Source organism: Typopeltis vanoorti, chromosome 23, assembly GCF_054136105.1.
Source record: "Typopeltis vanoorti isolate ZY-2024b chromosome 23, IOZ_Tvanoo_1.0, whole genome shotgun sequence".
In the NCBI taxonomy this organism is placed as follows: domain Eukaryota; kingdom Metazoa; phylum Arthropoda; class Arachnida; order Uropygi; family Thelyphonidae; genus Typopeltis; species Typopeltis vanoorti.
In genome coordinates this window covers 28,274,695-28,289,546 of record NC_143571.1, presented here as the reverse complement: position 1 = coordinate 28,289,546, position 14,852 = coordinate 28,274,695, and the positions used below count along the sequence as shown (strand labels likewise).

Here is a 14,852-nt window from a genome sequence, read left to right as displayed (position 1 = left end):
TTCAGTTGTTTGCTGATGATGTAAGGTTGGGAAGAGCAGAGTTAATCAAGGTAATGCAGAGAGCTTGCAGCATGATTTAAATAGGCTAACACTATGGGCAAAACATAATGGATGCCACCTGAAGTTGGGTAAGAGTATGATTAGCAAGAGTGTAAGGACTAGATTTTTTGCTTGGAGAGTGGTAAATGAATGGAATTGGTTGCCTGAATCAGTTATCAGTTAATGGTTGTTTCAAGGTGTGTTGATAGTTTGGGGCCCCATGATGAGTCATATACTCCATGGAGGTGCCCATATACAATAATAATATGTTATTATTATTGTATACGGAGACCAATTGTATACAGTATCAACAACTTTACATCCTTGCATCAAATTTACTATGGAAAAAGAAAAATATGTAAATTAGTCTCACACTCTCCATCCAAAGCCCTAGCCAGTTCTGTATATCAAAAACTGACCTTTGCTTCAGTATATTCAACAAGATTCTGCACACACACACACACACACACACACACACACACACACACACACACACACACACACACACACACACACCTGCCATAAAAAACTGGTATTATCAAAACCCTTCAATACCATACACTTTATCTGTTCCAATCCTGATAACCTACAAGAAGAACTAAACATTATCAAAAGGAGTGCAGCTAATAATTTTAATCTTTAGAAGATCCAACACAATGACACTTACAGTCTGAATCCTAATAACTCTAATGTTAAATATAGAATTTTTGTGCCCAGCATTACTGGTATCTCAAGAATTCTGAGGAAATAGAACCTTAGGCCTACCTTCTTACTTTTGATTTCTTTTTTTTTTTTTAAGAAAAATTTCTTACTTTCAAAAAATATAGGCACTACTTATATAAAGCATTTAATGATGACCTATTCACATGTAATCATTTCTAATTATCAAATGTTTATAATGCAAAAAATTACTTTGCACTCTATATTGATAATAGACTAAAAAAGCTTAGATCAAAAATAAAATACTCAGATAATATGATATATAGTGCAAGTCAAAGTACAAAGTCTTGAACAAGTACTGTAGTGAAATAGTACAATGACACATCATCCATATATCAAAATGTAAACTTGGTGGTATATCAAACTTCAAAGTTCGATAACATATCAACATTACCAAAAGAAAAGAGCATTAGACTAAAATATCATGCAAATACTAGTTGGTGAGTTTATTTTATTTTTTATTAATTATTTGCTTAATTTAATTATTTTCTTAATTAATTGTTTATTCTTAACTATTTGACTTCAGAAAATATTAATATCTTTCTATAATCCATTAAATTATTCCCAATCAATATTTAACTTTACTTTAACCTACATTTAATCAGAAACATCATTATGATAAATCTGAATTTTAAAACCTGATTATACTGTCGATATGGATGTACATTATGGCAAAATATTAAATTTACAAACACTGTAAATTAAAAGAGAAAAAAAAAAGAATTTGGAATTCCTTGTAAATTTTACCTTTCAAGTTTATAAACCCAGTTTTTTTTTTTTTTTTTTAAATTCATAATGATAATAAGCATGATCAGTCTAAAATAAAAATTATAAGCATCAGAGAATGCAATTGTGATTATATACTTGGTTTTAATCCTTTACCCAAGGTTTTGCATGTGAAATATATTCACATCTGAGCTACTTATAGATGATAATGAACTTCACATCACTTGCCTTGGTATGAATCCCATAATGCCAAGTGCATACACACCCTTTTGGACGTGTAAAATCTATACATAATGGGATGGGCCACTACCCAGACCAATTTCAACCTTTATTTAGGTCTCATTAGTGAGAGTCAGACCTGGGAGAGATACCAAGGTGTTTTTTTTTTTTTTTTTTTTTTTTTTTTTTTTTTGAGCTGGACTGAGTCCTTGACTCTTTATCCCTTCATCTGATTGAAGAAAATGTGTGGCTGGAGTGTTATTGAGCTAAAAGCTCTGATCATGGCAGGAAGATAACAGCAATAGCCGAGCCTCAGTTAGAACTTCATTGGCTACAGCATTGCCATCCATTACCCTCCCAAGATATCCATTTTATTCACCTCGTGTGACATGCATGAGCTACATTGGGGCTATTCTTATCCTGGCCACCACACGGGAATACCAAGGTTGAAGTAATGCAGAAGTCATATATATCTCATATACAAGTAGCCTAAAAGGGTGCTAGAACTTATTAATAAAAATCTCTGGATGAGAGAAAGATGTTGCAAGTAGAACCTTGGTTCTACTATACATTAAAGATACCAAGAAATTATATACTTAGTTTTAATCCTTTACCCAAGCAAGCAAAACAATGTTTTGCACATGAAATATATTTACATCTGAGCTACTTATATATAGAGACGAAGGACTTCACATCACTTGCTTTAGTATGAATCCTATATTAAAACTATATTAAATCTCAGATTAAAACCAAGTATATAATTTCTTGGTATCTTTAATGTGTAGGAGAATCAAGGTTAAAAAACTTTTAACATCTTTCTCTCATTCAGAGAATTTTATTACTTTTTGGCTACTTGTATATGATATATATATATATATATATATATATATATATATGTGTGTGTGACTTCTGCATTACTTCAACTTTGGTATCTCTCCCAGGTCTGGCTCCCACTGATGAGACTTCAATAAAGGTCGAAACCAGTCTGGATCTCTCCCAGGTCTCGCTCCCATTGAAGGACGTGATTCTGTGACAGAAGAGAGCTTCTGTTTGTTCACCGAAAAGAACAACACCCGATGTGCTCTGATGACTTGTCTGCCACTTCGCCGAGTAAATCCTTGGTGGGGTAGCAGACTTGCCTCTGGTTGTGCTGGGCTGGAGTTCAGCATAGTTATCAGGTAGAGCTTGAGAGATTCCAGACAATCAGTTGTCAGCTACTTTGGACAGTGACCCCCTTTTGGAGGAACTGCCAAGTTTGCAGATACTGGACAGTGGCCTTTTAAAGGTCACCAGTTCTTGGAATTTTGGAGGTTTTGAACATACTGTTCCACCTCAATAAAGATTGAAACTGGTTTTGGTGGTGGCCCTTCCCATTATGTATAGCATTACGGGATTTATATTAAGGTAAGTGATGCGAAGTCGTTAGTCTCTATACAAGTAGCTCACAATGTGAATATATTTCTCACACAAAACATTGTTTTACTTCCTTGGGTGAAGGATTAAAACGAAGTATATAATTTCTTGGTATCTTTAATGTATGAGGTGTGGCTATTAAATAACGAGATTGGTTGCAAAAATGTGGTTTATTATTACAGTTGTACATAATTGTTATTCCCTTCAACGTACTCCCCTCCTCTATCTATACACCACTGCATATGAATTTTCCATTGTTGGAAGCAGTGCTGCAAGTCATCAGGTGTTATCTGGTTCAGTATCGCTGCCATTTTCTCCTTTACCTCATTTAATGACTGAAAATGGGTGCCTTCAATGCGGATTTCAACTTTGGAAAAAGGCAAAAGTCACATGGAGCTAAGTCTGGCAAGTAAGGTGATGATCCAACACTGGGATCTCCTTATCAGCCAGATAGTGCTTTACAGACAGTGCACTGTGGATTGGAGCGTTGTCCTGATGGAGAATCCAAGCATTGTTCTTCTGCAGATCAGGTCGCTTCTTCCTCACTCATTCTTTCAGCTTGGCCAGAACATCAAGGTAATAATGTTGGTTGACCGAATGCTTAATCGGCAATCGTTGTGGACAATTTCATTAATTTTCACAACGTTTTGTTTGGTTCCTACCGTGACTGGGTATCAGGTTGTTCGTCATCTTCAACGTTTTCTCGACCTTCAGTAACTCGCCGGACTTAGCTCCATGTGATTTTTACTCTTTTCCAAAGTTGAAATCCACATTGAAGGGGCCCCCATTTTCATTTTCAGTCAGTGAATGAGGTAAAGGAGAAAACGGCAGCACTACTGAAGCAGATAACACCCGATGACCTGCAGCACTGCTTCCAACAATGGAAAATTCATATGCAAAGGTGTACAGATAGAGGAGGGAGTATGTTGAAGGGGATAACAATCAAGTTGTACAATTGTAATAATAAACCATTTTTGCAACCAGTCTTGTTATTTAATAGCCACACCTCATATAATACAACCAAGGTAAAAAGCTTTCAACAACAGAAGGAAGAGAAGTCAGTGATGCATCGAAGGTGGTTGAGAAACATTTGTTAATAGCAATGACAAACTGCATGCTTCAAGTGAAAAAAAAAAAAAAAGTGATAAAGTAATCTGGAATAAAATGGATGACTAGAGAAATCAAACAGGAATTGAAGATGAAAAAAGAAGTTATGGAAAACGTATAAAGACACATAATTTACAAAAGGAGACTGGCATAGCATTCCAAGGAAAAATCACAAGTTCTTTCATTATATCATAGGAGAAGTGATTGTGGATGAATGACCTTAGCAGATGAAAACAAGAGATCAATGCAGATGAAGTAGAACTGTTTAATGATCATTTTATGAAGATGTTTCATTCTGGCAAAGCCAGTTTTATTCCTAGAGAGAGACCAGTGAGGGGGGGGGTATAGGATTATAAGTGAGCATCTTACTGATACTCTAGATGTCAGTAAGGCAACAGGAGACTGGAAAGAATTTTGCCACATGCTTTAAGGTAGTGTGCTAAGGACATGACTACGCCAGCGATCTGGCTGTTTAATGAAAGTCTTGCAATCGGGCAAGTTCCTAAACAGTAGGAGGATAAGGCAGTGACATTGCAAGAGGGTAGCGGAGAATGGAAATATTAAATTACAAACAAGTTTGTATTTTTCCTGTGGTTGTTAAAATTGTGGAAACATCAATAAGAAGCCATATACTGAATCAAGCAGATGAGTAATTTCAATGATGAAGGCCAGCATGGATTTATTAAGGGGTGTTCTTGTTTTAGTAATCTGGTTGAGTTTTATAATAAAGTAACAAGAATAGTGGATGAGAGAAAAGAATACACTATCATTTTTCAGGATTTTGCAAATACATTTGATAGAGTTATGATAAGTTGATACTTAAGTGGGAACATGTGGATTAAGATATCTAGTGAACAGAATAGATTGTAAATTGGCTTTCTGATAGATATGAGTTGTGTTTGTGCATACGTATCAGGGAGTGGTTCCAAAGGATTCAGTAGTGGGACCAGTGGCATATTTAGGTATTTCCTGCCGCTAGGCCTGCAGAAAGTGCCCCCCCCCATATTTAATGAACATGTTGATTTATATCATAAATTCGTAATATAAATATAATTACAAAAATGAGAGCCCGGAAATTTTCGCTGCCTCCCAAAATTTGCAACTAGGCCTGGGCCTATACCTAAATATGCCACTGAGTGGGACCAATACTGTTCAACCATTATGACAATGATATGAAGCTGTCACTGGATTAAGAGGATATATACAGTTGTTCCCAAATAATTTGAAGTTCAGAAGCATTTATTAGTAAACAGCACTGCTGCTCTTCAGGAGGCTGGAAAGCTGAATAAGCAAATGAAGATGTCAGTTTAATAAACAGTGAGAGACTTCATACTCTCTTATTAGAGCTATAATGGAAGATGTTGAAGAAGCAAAGTATCTTGGTGAGCAATAAAAAACACAAATCTGAAAGAGGACATACCACAAAGTTTGTGAAAACAACCCAAGGACTACCATAGTGCTGATGAGGCCATTCACCAGCAGAGATAAGAGGTGAAGATGATAATTCCATTATAAAGACTTGATTCAACCACATCTGCATTGATGTGCTCAGATCTGATTACTGGAATCTGATGAAGTAACTATGGGGGGGGGGATAACAAAAATGATACTGGAACTGTAGAATATTATTTATGAAGATAGTCTGAGGGCAAATAATCTGCAATCTGGTTTTAAACCAGGAGTGATATGATTCATGCATTCAAGCTACTTATTTATTTTTATGGCAAAAGCAGCTACAGGTCAATGAGGACACTGACCTGTAGCTACAGACCAGAAAGTCAATCCAGGGCCTCTTCTGTCACCATGTGGATATCCTGGAGGGGCCACCAGCATGAAATTGGCACCTTGGGCAGTCATTTACAAATTGAGACAGCCTTCCTGTACCACCCCCCCCCCATGCCAGTGGTGTCACCCTTGTTGTACATTGCTGGTGCTTCAGACACAAGAAGCCCAGAGATGTAACGCTGGTAACATGAAGCTAATGTCTCAAACCAGGTGTCCAAAGGTACCAAGCCTCCTGGACCACTTGCAGCAACCATGATAATTTAAGCTACTGAAAGGTACTTAAAGAACTGGAACTGGGGATATTTTTCATATGGTGGAATGAGGAATAAGAAGCAATTCCTGTAAGTCGCAAAAGAAAGTAGTAAGTACAGGTTCTTAGATGGAGAGTAGCGGGGACATGGAATTCACTGAATGAGAGAGCGGCTAATACAAACAGTGAATTGATTTAAAGAGTCTTATGAAAGACCATGGGAGACTACATTGTCTATAGTAAACCTACAACGATGAGTGTTATGACTGCTACATGGAAGTTTGGATTTTTTTTTTTCTTTTAGTGACAAACTCATCCACGAAAGGTTTCAATCTATACTACATTATTGTTGATAGCAGGCAATTTTGATAATCTAGGAGTCCTGCTCTAGATCCATGAAATAAACACAATAGCAGTGGCTAAAAACAGACAATGTAAATTGCATACTATCTACATCTATAGTTTTATTATGATTGATCAGGAAATTATGGAAGAATCCATGCAAACTGACATAGGACTTATCATACTTCTTTAAGGAGTATGATAAGTCCTATCATACTCCTTAAATATGGTGAGGGGAAGGATCTCCCACAGGAAATCCTTCCCCTCACCATACACCATGAGAAAAACCTAAACTTTATACACCTGCAGTCAGCACTAGGTTCCTCTTTCTCTTTCACCAAACATGAATTTAAAAAGATTCTCCATATTATTATTATTTCATGAGCACCTCCATGGAGTCCTAAGACTCACTGTGGAAGACCCAAACTATCAACACAGTATCTATTGCCTCCTGTTGAAACCATTAACAGATAGAGCACTCAAAGCTGATTCAGGCAACTCATTCCATTCATTCACCACTCTGCAAACGAAAAATATAGTCCTCATACCTCTTCTAACTACACTCTTAACCAATTGCCAGCAATGACCTCTTGTCTTTCCACCCCTCTAGCCAAGTATTGAAATATTTCATTTGTATTAAGGAATATATATTGTTCACCAGTTATATATACTGTGCACCAAGCACTCACAGCTGACTGAGGCAACTCATTCCATCCATTCACCACTCTGCAAACAAGAAATGTACTGCTCACATCCCTGCTAATCACACTCTTAACTAACTGCCAGGGATTACCTCTTGATCCCCCCTAGCCAAGTGCTGAAATATTTCATTTGTATTAAGGAATACATATTGTTCACCAAGTGTGTGTGTGTATTAGTTGGTGAAGATGAGGCAGATGTGGAGTGAAATGAACAGAACTAGAAATATGTATGGAATTTTTACCTTTTTACTGATCTCTCTTTATATCTGACTGGGGCTTTGTTATTGTTCTTATTCTTCCATTTTCTTCTATTTTGCATGGTGTATGGTGATTCGATTATTAGAGGTGTGGTAAACAAGAAGATGCACAAGGTTTGTTTTCCTGGAGATAAAATGAATACGGTGCTTGAGGTGCTGGATATGAGGAGTAAGCAAGCAAAGGAATTGGTAATAGTGGTAGTAGGAACAAGTTGAGATTCAGTACAGTCCATCACTCTTATTTTTCCTTCAAACTCATTCCACACATTAACAACCTGCACTCCTTTCTCTTCACACATTTCTGGTAACATAAATGTGTGAAGAGAAAGGAGTGAAGGTTGTTAATGTGTGGAATAAGTTTGAAGGAAAAATAAGAATGATGGACTGTATTGAATAGTTTTGGTATGAGTCATTTGGAGAGACTGCTGCTGGAAGAGAGAGTAATGAGTGCACAGAATGAATCTGAGCAAGTAAGAATCAATGTGAAAGAGTGGGAGCGTAAGGAAGGAGAGATTGGAGTAGTGTTTATGAATGAAGAAGTGGGTAGCATGAGTATAGAGAATGAGAGAACAAGTGTGAAAGACAAACAGGGAAATGAGAAGAATCAGGGGAACAGAATGAGAAAGGTTGGAGTTCCAGATGTGAATGGGTGTGTATTCAAAAAGTGAAGGAGATGACCGGGGATGTAGGGCAAAACAGTTGGATTTGAAGAGAGGAGTTCCAGGATGAGTAAGGAGAAAAAGAAATGGCTCGAGGAAAGTATGGAGAAGTCACATCTAATAATGTGGTATCAGTGAAACTTGTTATAGATCCAGGAATGAGCTGTTATGTTTGTATACGAATGCTAGAAGTATCTGAAACAAGGGAAAATGAAATGGTTGCCATCCAAAAATTGTTGGAATAAGTGAGTCATGGTTGGATGAGGATGACATCCTGATAGGGATACAGATTGAAGGGCATGATGTATTTCATGAAGTTAGAAAGGGTAAAAAAGTACATGGAGTGGTATTGATGACAGAAAAAGAGTATGTCAATTCAAAGGTAGAGATGCAAGGAGGAAATAGTGGTAGTGGTTTTGAGGCAGTATGGTACAAGATAGAGGTGAATAGAGTGAAATACTTTGTTGAATGTTGCTATAGACCTGATAGTGTAGAGAGAAGTGACCAGGAAATGTATAAGCAAATTAGTAAAGCAAATGGGAAAAGGTCGATCATTATGAGTGATTTTAATTATGGCAATATAGATTGGGATGACTAAATAGCAACCAGAAGTAAAGAAAATGAGTTTCTTGAGTATTTGAGGGACAACCACCTCAGGCAGTATGTAACAAATAGAACATGAGGATTGAGTATCTTGGATTTGATCATCTCATCAGAGGATGTTATTATAAATGAGGTATCAAATCTCATTCCAGTTGGTGTGAGTGACCATGAAGTGATTACCTGGGTGACTGCCAACCAGGTGAGGACTTCCTTGAGGAGAGAGTATATTTGGAACTACAAGGGTGGTGATTATGAGAAGCTCAGGAGACAGCTTGCAGCTGTATCATGGAATGAGGAGTTGGGTGGAAAGGAGATCAATCTAGTAGAGAGAGCCATCTAGCAGAAGCAATGGCTAAATGTATTCTAAGGCTTGGATTAAATAAGGTTGGTGTGAAAGATGAAAGAACTGATTAAGCATATAATACAGAGAAAAAGGACATTATGGAAGCAACATAAAAGGAGTGATAATAATCAATTCCATGAGGAATACAAAGAACAGGCAAGGAAGGTGACTCATTGGTAAAGGTAGCAAAAGTTCAGTATGAACAGCAGTTAGCTAATGAAGCCAAAAAAAAAATCCTACAGAGTTCTTTTAATATGTAGCCAGCAAAAATAAGAATGATTATGATAGGATGGCACTGATTGGAGAAAATGGTATAAGGACATCTGCTGCAGAGGATACAGTTGAGATATTTATTGAGCAGTTCATAAAGATCTTTCATCCTTGAGAATGTGACATCATGATGGAGAGTTTGAGAGCAGTGGATGATGATGAGGAGAGACTGACTGTGAATGAGGAAGAGAGATATGGGGATAAACAAACTTGATGTTGTTAAGTAAACTTAATAAGGTTGTGGGATTTGAGGATACAGCATGGTACACAAAAAAAAAAAAAAAGTACTGAATAATTACACTGCTCAAAACAATTAGTGGATATTTTGGTTTTCTTGTAAATTATAAAGTTATAAAAATAATTTACAAATGTAACACATTTATTTTAAAATATTCTTAATATACAACAGTGTAGAATATGCAACTGCATACAAAATCATGTTAAGACTTGTCGAAATGATCGCTTCAAGAGCTCGAAATTGCTCTCAGAGAGAAGTGGAGAAATATTATTATTATGGGCAACTCCAGGAGTCATTAGACTCATCGAGGGAGGCCCAAATCATAGTCATCACAATATTCTACATTCATACAGTATCTATCATACCTCGCCTTAAACTCATTCACTGTCACAGCATCCACCACAGACGCTGGGAGCGCGTTCCACTCATTCACCACTCTACAAGTAAAGAACCCAGCTCTAACACCTTTACTAACCACACTTTTGCCCAGTTTCCATGGATGTCCCCTAGTCCTCCCACAACCAGCCCTGTTCTCAAAAATATCTTCTGAATTAATTTTATAGAAACCCTTCAGTAATTTGAATGTCTCAATCATATTTCCCCTCCTCCGCCTATCAACCAATTTTTGCAACCCACAAATCCTCAACCTGTTCTCATAAGGTTCATTCCACAGACCTGCTATCATCTTGGTCACTCGCCTCTGGATCCTCTCCATCTCCTCCCCATCAAGAAGGAACCTAGGTGACCAAATCTGGGCACAGTAGTCAAGATGAGATCTTATCAAGGCTCGATACAGAGGAACAATAACCTGCTTGTCAACGTATTCTTCAGCAACCAAGTGATTTGATGAGCTGATTTGGCCACTTTTGCAATGTGCCCCCTAAACTTCAACTCCTTATCCACCAACACTCCTAAATCTCATGCCTCATTAATTTCCTGGAGTACAGTTCCACCAATGTAGTAATCTGCTGCTAATCTTTTCACCCCAAAAATATCCCACAAGAACTGCTTGATCATCTTGTCCGGTCCATACAATCAAGAAGTACCACTGTTTTGGCTGTTAATGGAGACCACGCACCCTATTAAAAATTATCAAAAGTGTTTTTGGCTATTCTTTTTGTTATTCTTGTTAAAATTATTTCGTGCTAAAATGTATAATTTGTTAAATTTGTAATAAATATCTATTATTTAAACAATATCTCATCAATTACACCCTATCCATAAGTAACAAATATTTATTCATGTATAAAGTACCCAATAATTATAATTATTTGCATAAATTTATAATCCAACAGAACTAAAATATCCCTAATTGTTTTGAGCAGTGTACAACATTTGTTATGGAGAACTGGTTTTTTAACAAAAGAAATATGTTTACACATGATGATATGTACATCACAACTAATCTAATCCTGTGGCCTCCTCTTTTAAGAGCGTTGCAGCTGATGAACAGTCCGCTTCCATGCGTCTCTATCTCTTCCTTCTGTAAGACATTTGCCGGTCCAGTCTTTGATGTTGTCTTTCCATTGCAGTCAGGGTCTTCCTCTTCTTCCCTCCACCATCTCCTGCAATACTATTCTGGGTTAGCTCTGCAGAAGAACCCCCCCCCCTCATCAAATGTCCTACAAATTTTACTTTTCTTCTTTGGATATTAGCCATATAGTCTCTTTTCACCTTAAACTTTTCAGTCCAGCTGATACAGCTGATACGATCCATTTTTCTCAGGCACCACATTTCAAATGCATTCAATTGGTCGCTCATCTCCTTATTGATCGTCCAAGACCCACATCTATTTGTCCTTACGTTCCAGATCATGGTCTTGTGGATTCTTACTTTTAACTGTTTGTTCAGATTTCTGTTTCCTAATATGTGGTATATTTGGAAAAATGCTGCTTTTGCTTTTTTTAATTCTGTTCTTAATTTCATAATTAGATCTATTGTCATCTGTTATCCAACTCCCAAAGTATTCAAAACTTTTTACATTCTCTATTCTTTGTCCATTCAAAGTGATTTTCATCCCTTGAAATCTTCATCACTTTTGTCTTCTGAAAGTTTATTTTCATCTTATATCTCCCATTTCCAACCCTGTTCAGTCTATTCAAAATTCTTTGCAAACTTTTTTCTGTTTCACTCAAAAGTACAATATCATCTGCATATCTTATATTATTTATCAGATGTCCATTTATCTTTATTCCATCCTTCAGATCTTCTAAGGCCTCCTTCATCATCCATTCAGTATAGACATTAAAAAGGAGGGACATTAGAAAGGGTGTGGGGACATCCCACACCCTTTCTTATGGGGATTCATTTAGTAATCTCTCCTTCAAATCTAACCCTGGCTTCTTGAGTTTTATATATTATTATTATTATTGTGACACCTCCAGTGAGTCCAAAGACTCATTGAGGGAGGGTATCTACTCTACAACTCTCGGTCTCCACCACTCATCCATCAACTACAACTAACTGCATCTATACCAATGCCATCTACTGCCCACCACCACTAGCATTTCCACAGACTATCACAAACATCCATGCCCACAGCAGGATATGAACCCGCAGCTTTTTGGCTAGAGAGTGGATACACTATCTGCTCAGTCAAACAGGCTGGCATATTCTGAACAAAAGTGTGATCATTTTTTCATCTATTCCTATTTTATGCAAAATATCAAATAATACAGAGTGATTAACATTATCGAAAGCTTTTTCATAATCCACAAAGCATAGATACAGTATAAATCTGCATTGTACTTGATCATTCTTCCTCCCAATATCCATAGTGTTGTAATAGCTTCCCTGGTTCCCCTGAAACCAAACTGTTTCATTTAATTCTCTCTCTCTATCATCTGCTCCATTCTTCCATATATTATGTTGATTAGGACTTTTGCAACGTGGCTAATCAAGCTGTGCAATCCATCATTCCTGTAGTCTTGGGAATAGGAATAAAAATAGATCATACGAAGTCTTTAGGTATTCTATCCTCCTCCAGACTTCTATTAAAGACTATGGATAGAAGTTCTATTCCTTCCTTTCCCAATGCCTTCAGCAGCTCTCCTTGAATATCGTCCACTCCCAGAACTTTCCAATCCTTTATTCATTTAATGGCTGCTTCAATTTCCCATTGCTTAATTTCTGGGGTATTATCATTTTCTATCTGATCACATTGCAGATTATCTTCATATCCATAAAGTCCTGTTACATACTTCTTCCACCTCATCATTTTTTCCCATCAAAATCTTCCTCTTTCATCCTTCAAAGCACCACTTTTTGTCCTTCTCTTCTTCCCTGAAATCAAGTTCAAGTGTCCTTCTCTCTCTTCACTTCATAGACCTTTCTCATATCCTTTGCTGTATCATTTTCCTCTATTTCCTTGCAGACTGATTGAGCCAGTTTTCCTTTGCCTTTTTAGCCAGAATTTTTACTTGTTTATTGATCTCTTTATATCTGACTTGGGCTTTGTTATTGTTCTTATTCTTCCATTTTCTTCTTTCATCTATTTTTGCTATCATTTCCTCAGTAATCCAGGGCTTCCTTCCTCTCCTCTCTGCCTCACCCAGAAGATGTTTAGCACATTCCTCAATTTTCTCTCTTAAATCAGTCAAGATTACTTCTAGAGATCCATCAGTATCAATATTGCTGATCTTATTTTCTAGTTCAGCTTGATATTTCTCTCTGATATCTTTTCTTTTAGTCCATCAATTCTTATTTTTCTAGTTGCAATTTCTTTATTTGTTTTCATCTGATTTTTACTTTAATTGTGAGCAGGTTATGGTCACTATTGCAGTCTGCTTCAGGATAAGTTTTTGCATTTTTTATTACATTTCTATATCTTGAGTTAATTAGAATGTAATCAATCTGTTTTCTCATTTCTTCACCTCTGTCCAGGTGCTCTCCAAGTATATGCAGTCTTCTCTTGTGTTGTTGAAACCAAATGTTAGTCACTATCAATTCGTGTTTTCTACAAAACTCTACCAGTGGAATAATGGTGAAATAAAGCATTAATTAATAATCAATATGTTTATTAATTATTAATAAACATATTAATATGTTATTAATAAGCATTAATAGAAGGTAGATTATGTGCTCGAAATGGCCACCTTCTCTTTCAAGACAGGTTTCGTAGCACATGTTAAGGTTCTCTGCAAGGCTGTCGCCAGATTAGATCATGCCCTGAGGCAAACAATTAAATATCGCCCCTGATGGATTATAAGACAAAAATATAAGAAAATCTTCAATCGCTATTTTGTTTTTATTACAAGAGAAACATTAATGCAAAACGATTACATAATAATATTAATTAAATGTTTGCTCTATGGAGATATCGCCCAATAAAACTGTTTATAAGCTCTTCTAAATTTAAATTATAAGCTATGTCCACCTCTATCGATATAGTTGCTAGACCAACCAATCTTTCCTGGGTCATTGCTGTTTGCAAATAATTTTTAATCAGTTTAAGCTTGGAAAACGTCTTTCTGCACTACGCTAACAGGGATTGCTAACAATATCCTTAGGGCAGTGGTTACTTTGTTTCTACAACATTTTGGTTATATATATATATATATGTGATAAAATTCGGCGAGGACCACTTTTCTCTTGTATTATTTTTGAGAGAATCTTTAATTCTTCAAATTAATCTACTGCATCTACATCAGATGTTGTAAAATATCTTGTTGCCCTAATACGGCACCTACCGCTATATGGCCGAACGAGCGCTCTTAATTAAGCAGAGCCCTGAGGCAGGTTGCCTCCATGTCACACCCTGTCGACGGTACTGGTTCTCTGTCATCTTGGAGAACAAGGATTGGGAATTTGCTGGACGTAGCATGTAATTTTATCACTTAGTTCATCAAGGTTTTAAGGCAGGTTATGGAAGAATACCCAAATGAAGGCATCAAGTGATGTAACATCAGGAGAACATGAAGAATAGGGGAATTCCGTGAACCTCCTGAGGAAGTGTTCTGATAAATAGGCTCTAGAACTATGTGATATGTGACAGATTGCTCCATCCTGTTGGAATACCTGCGCATGAAATGGAATGTTTTTTGCATGACAGATCCTATGCAAATCCTGGGTGAATGAAACCAACACATTCTCAATGTAGCATTCACTATTGAAGGTCATGGTTACACCACCCACTTCAATGAAGGAAGGCCCAATTATGCCATGGCTGGAAACTGCAGTGA

The 14,852-nt window shown here is 36.8% G+C and overlaps 1 protein-coding gene across 2 annotated transcripts in view; it reads right to left on the bottom strand.

Annotated features, from left to right (window-relative positions):
- The window catches only part of whd (carnitine O-palmitoyltransferase whd), a 297,210-nt gene that overhangs the window by 278,656 nt on the left and 3,702 nt on the right, over nucleotides 1–14,852 (bottom strand). The window lies entirely within an intron of this gene.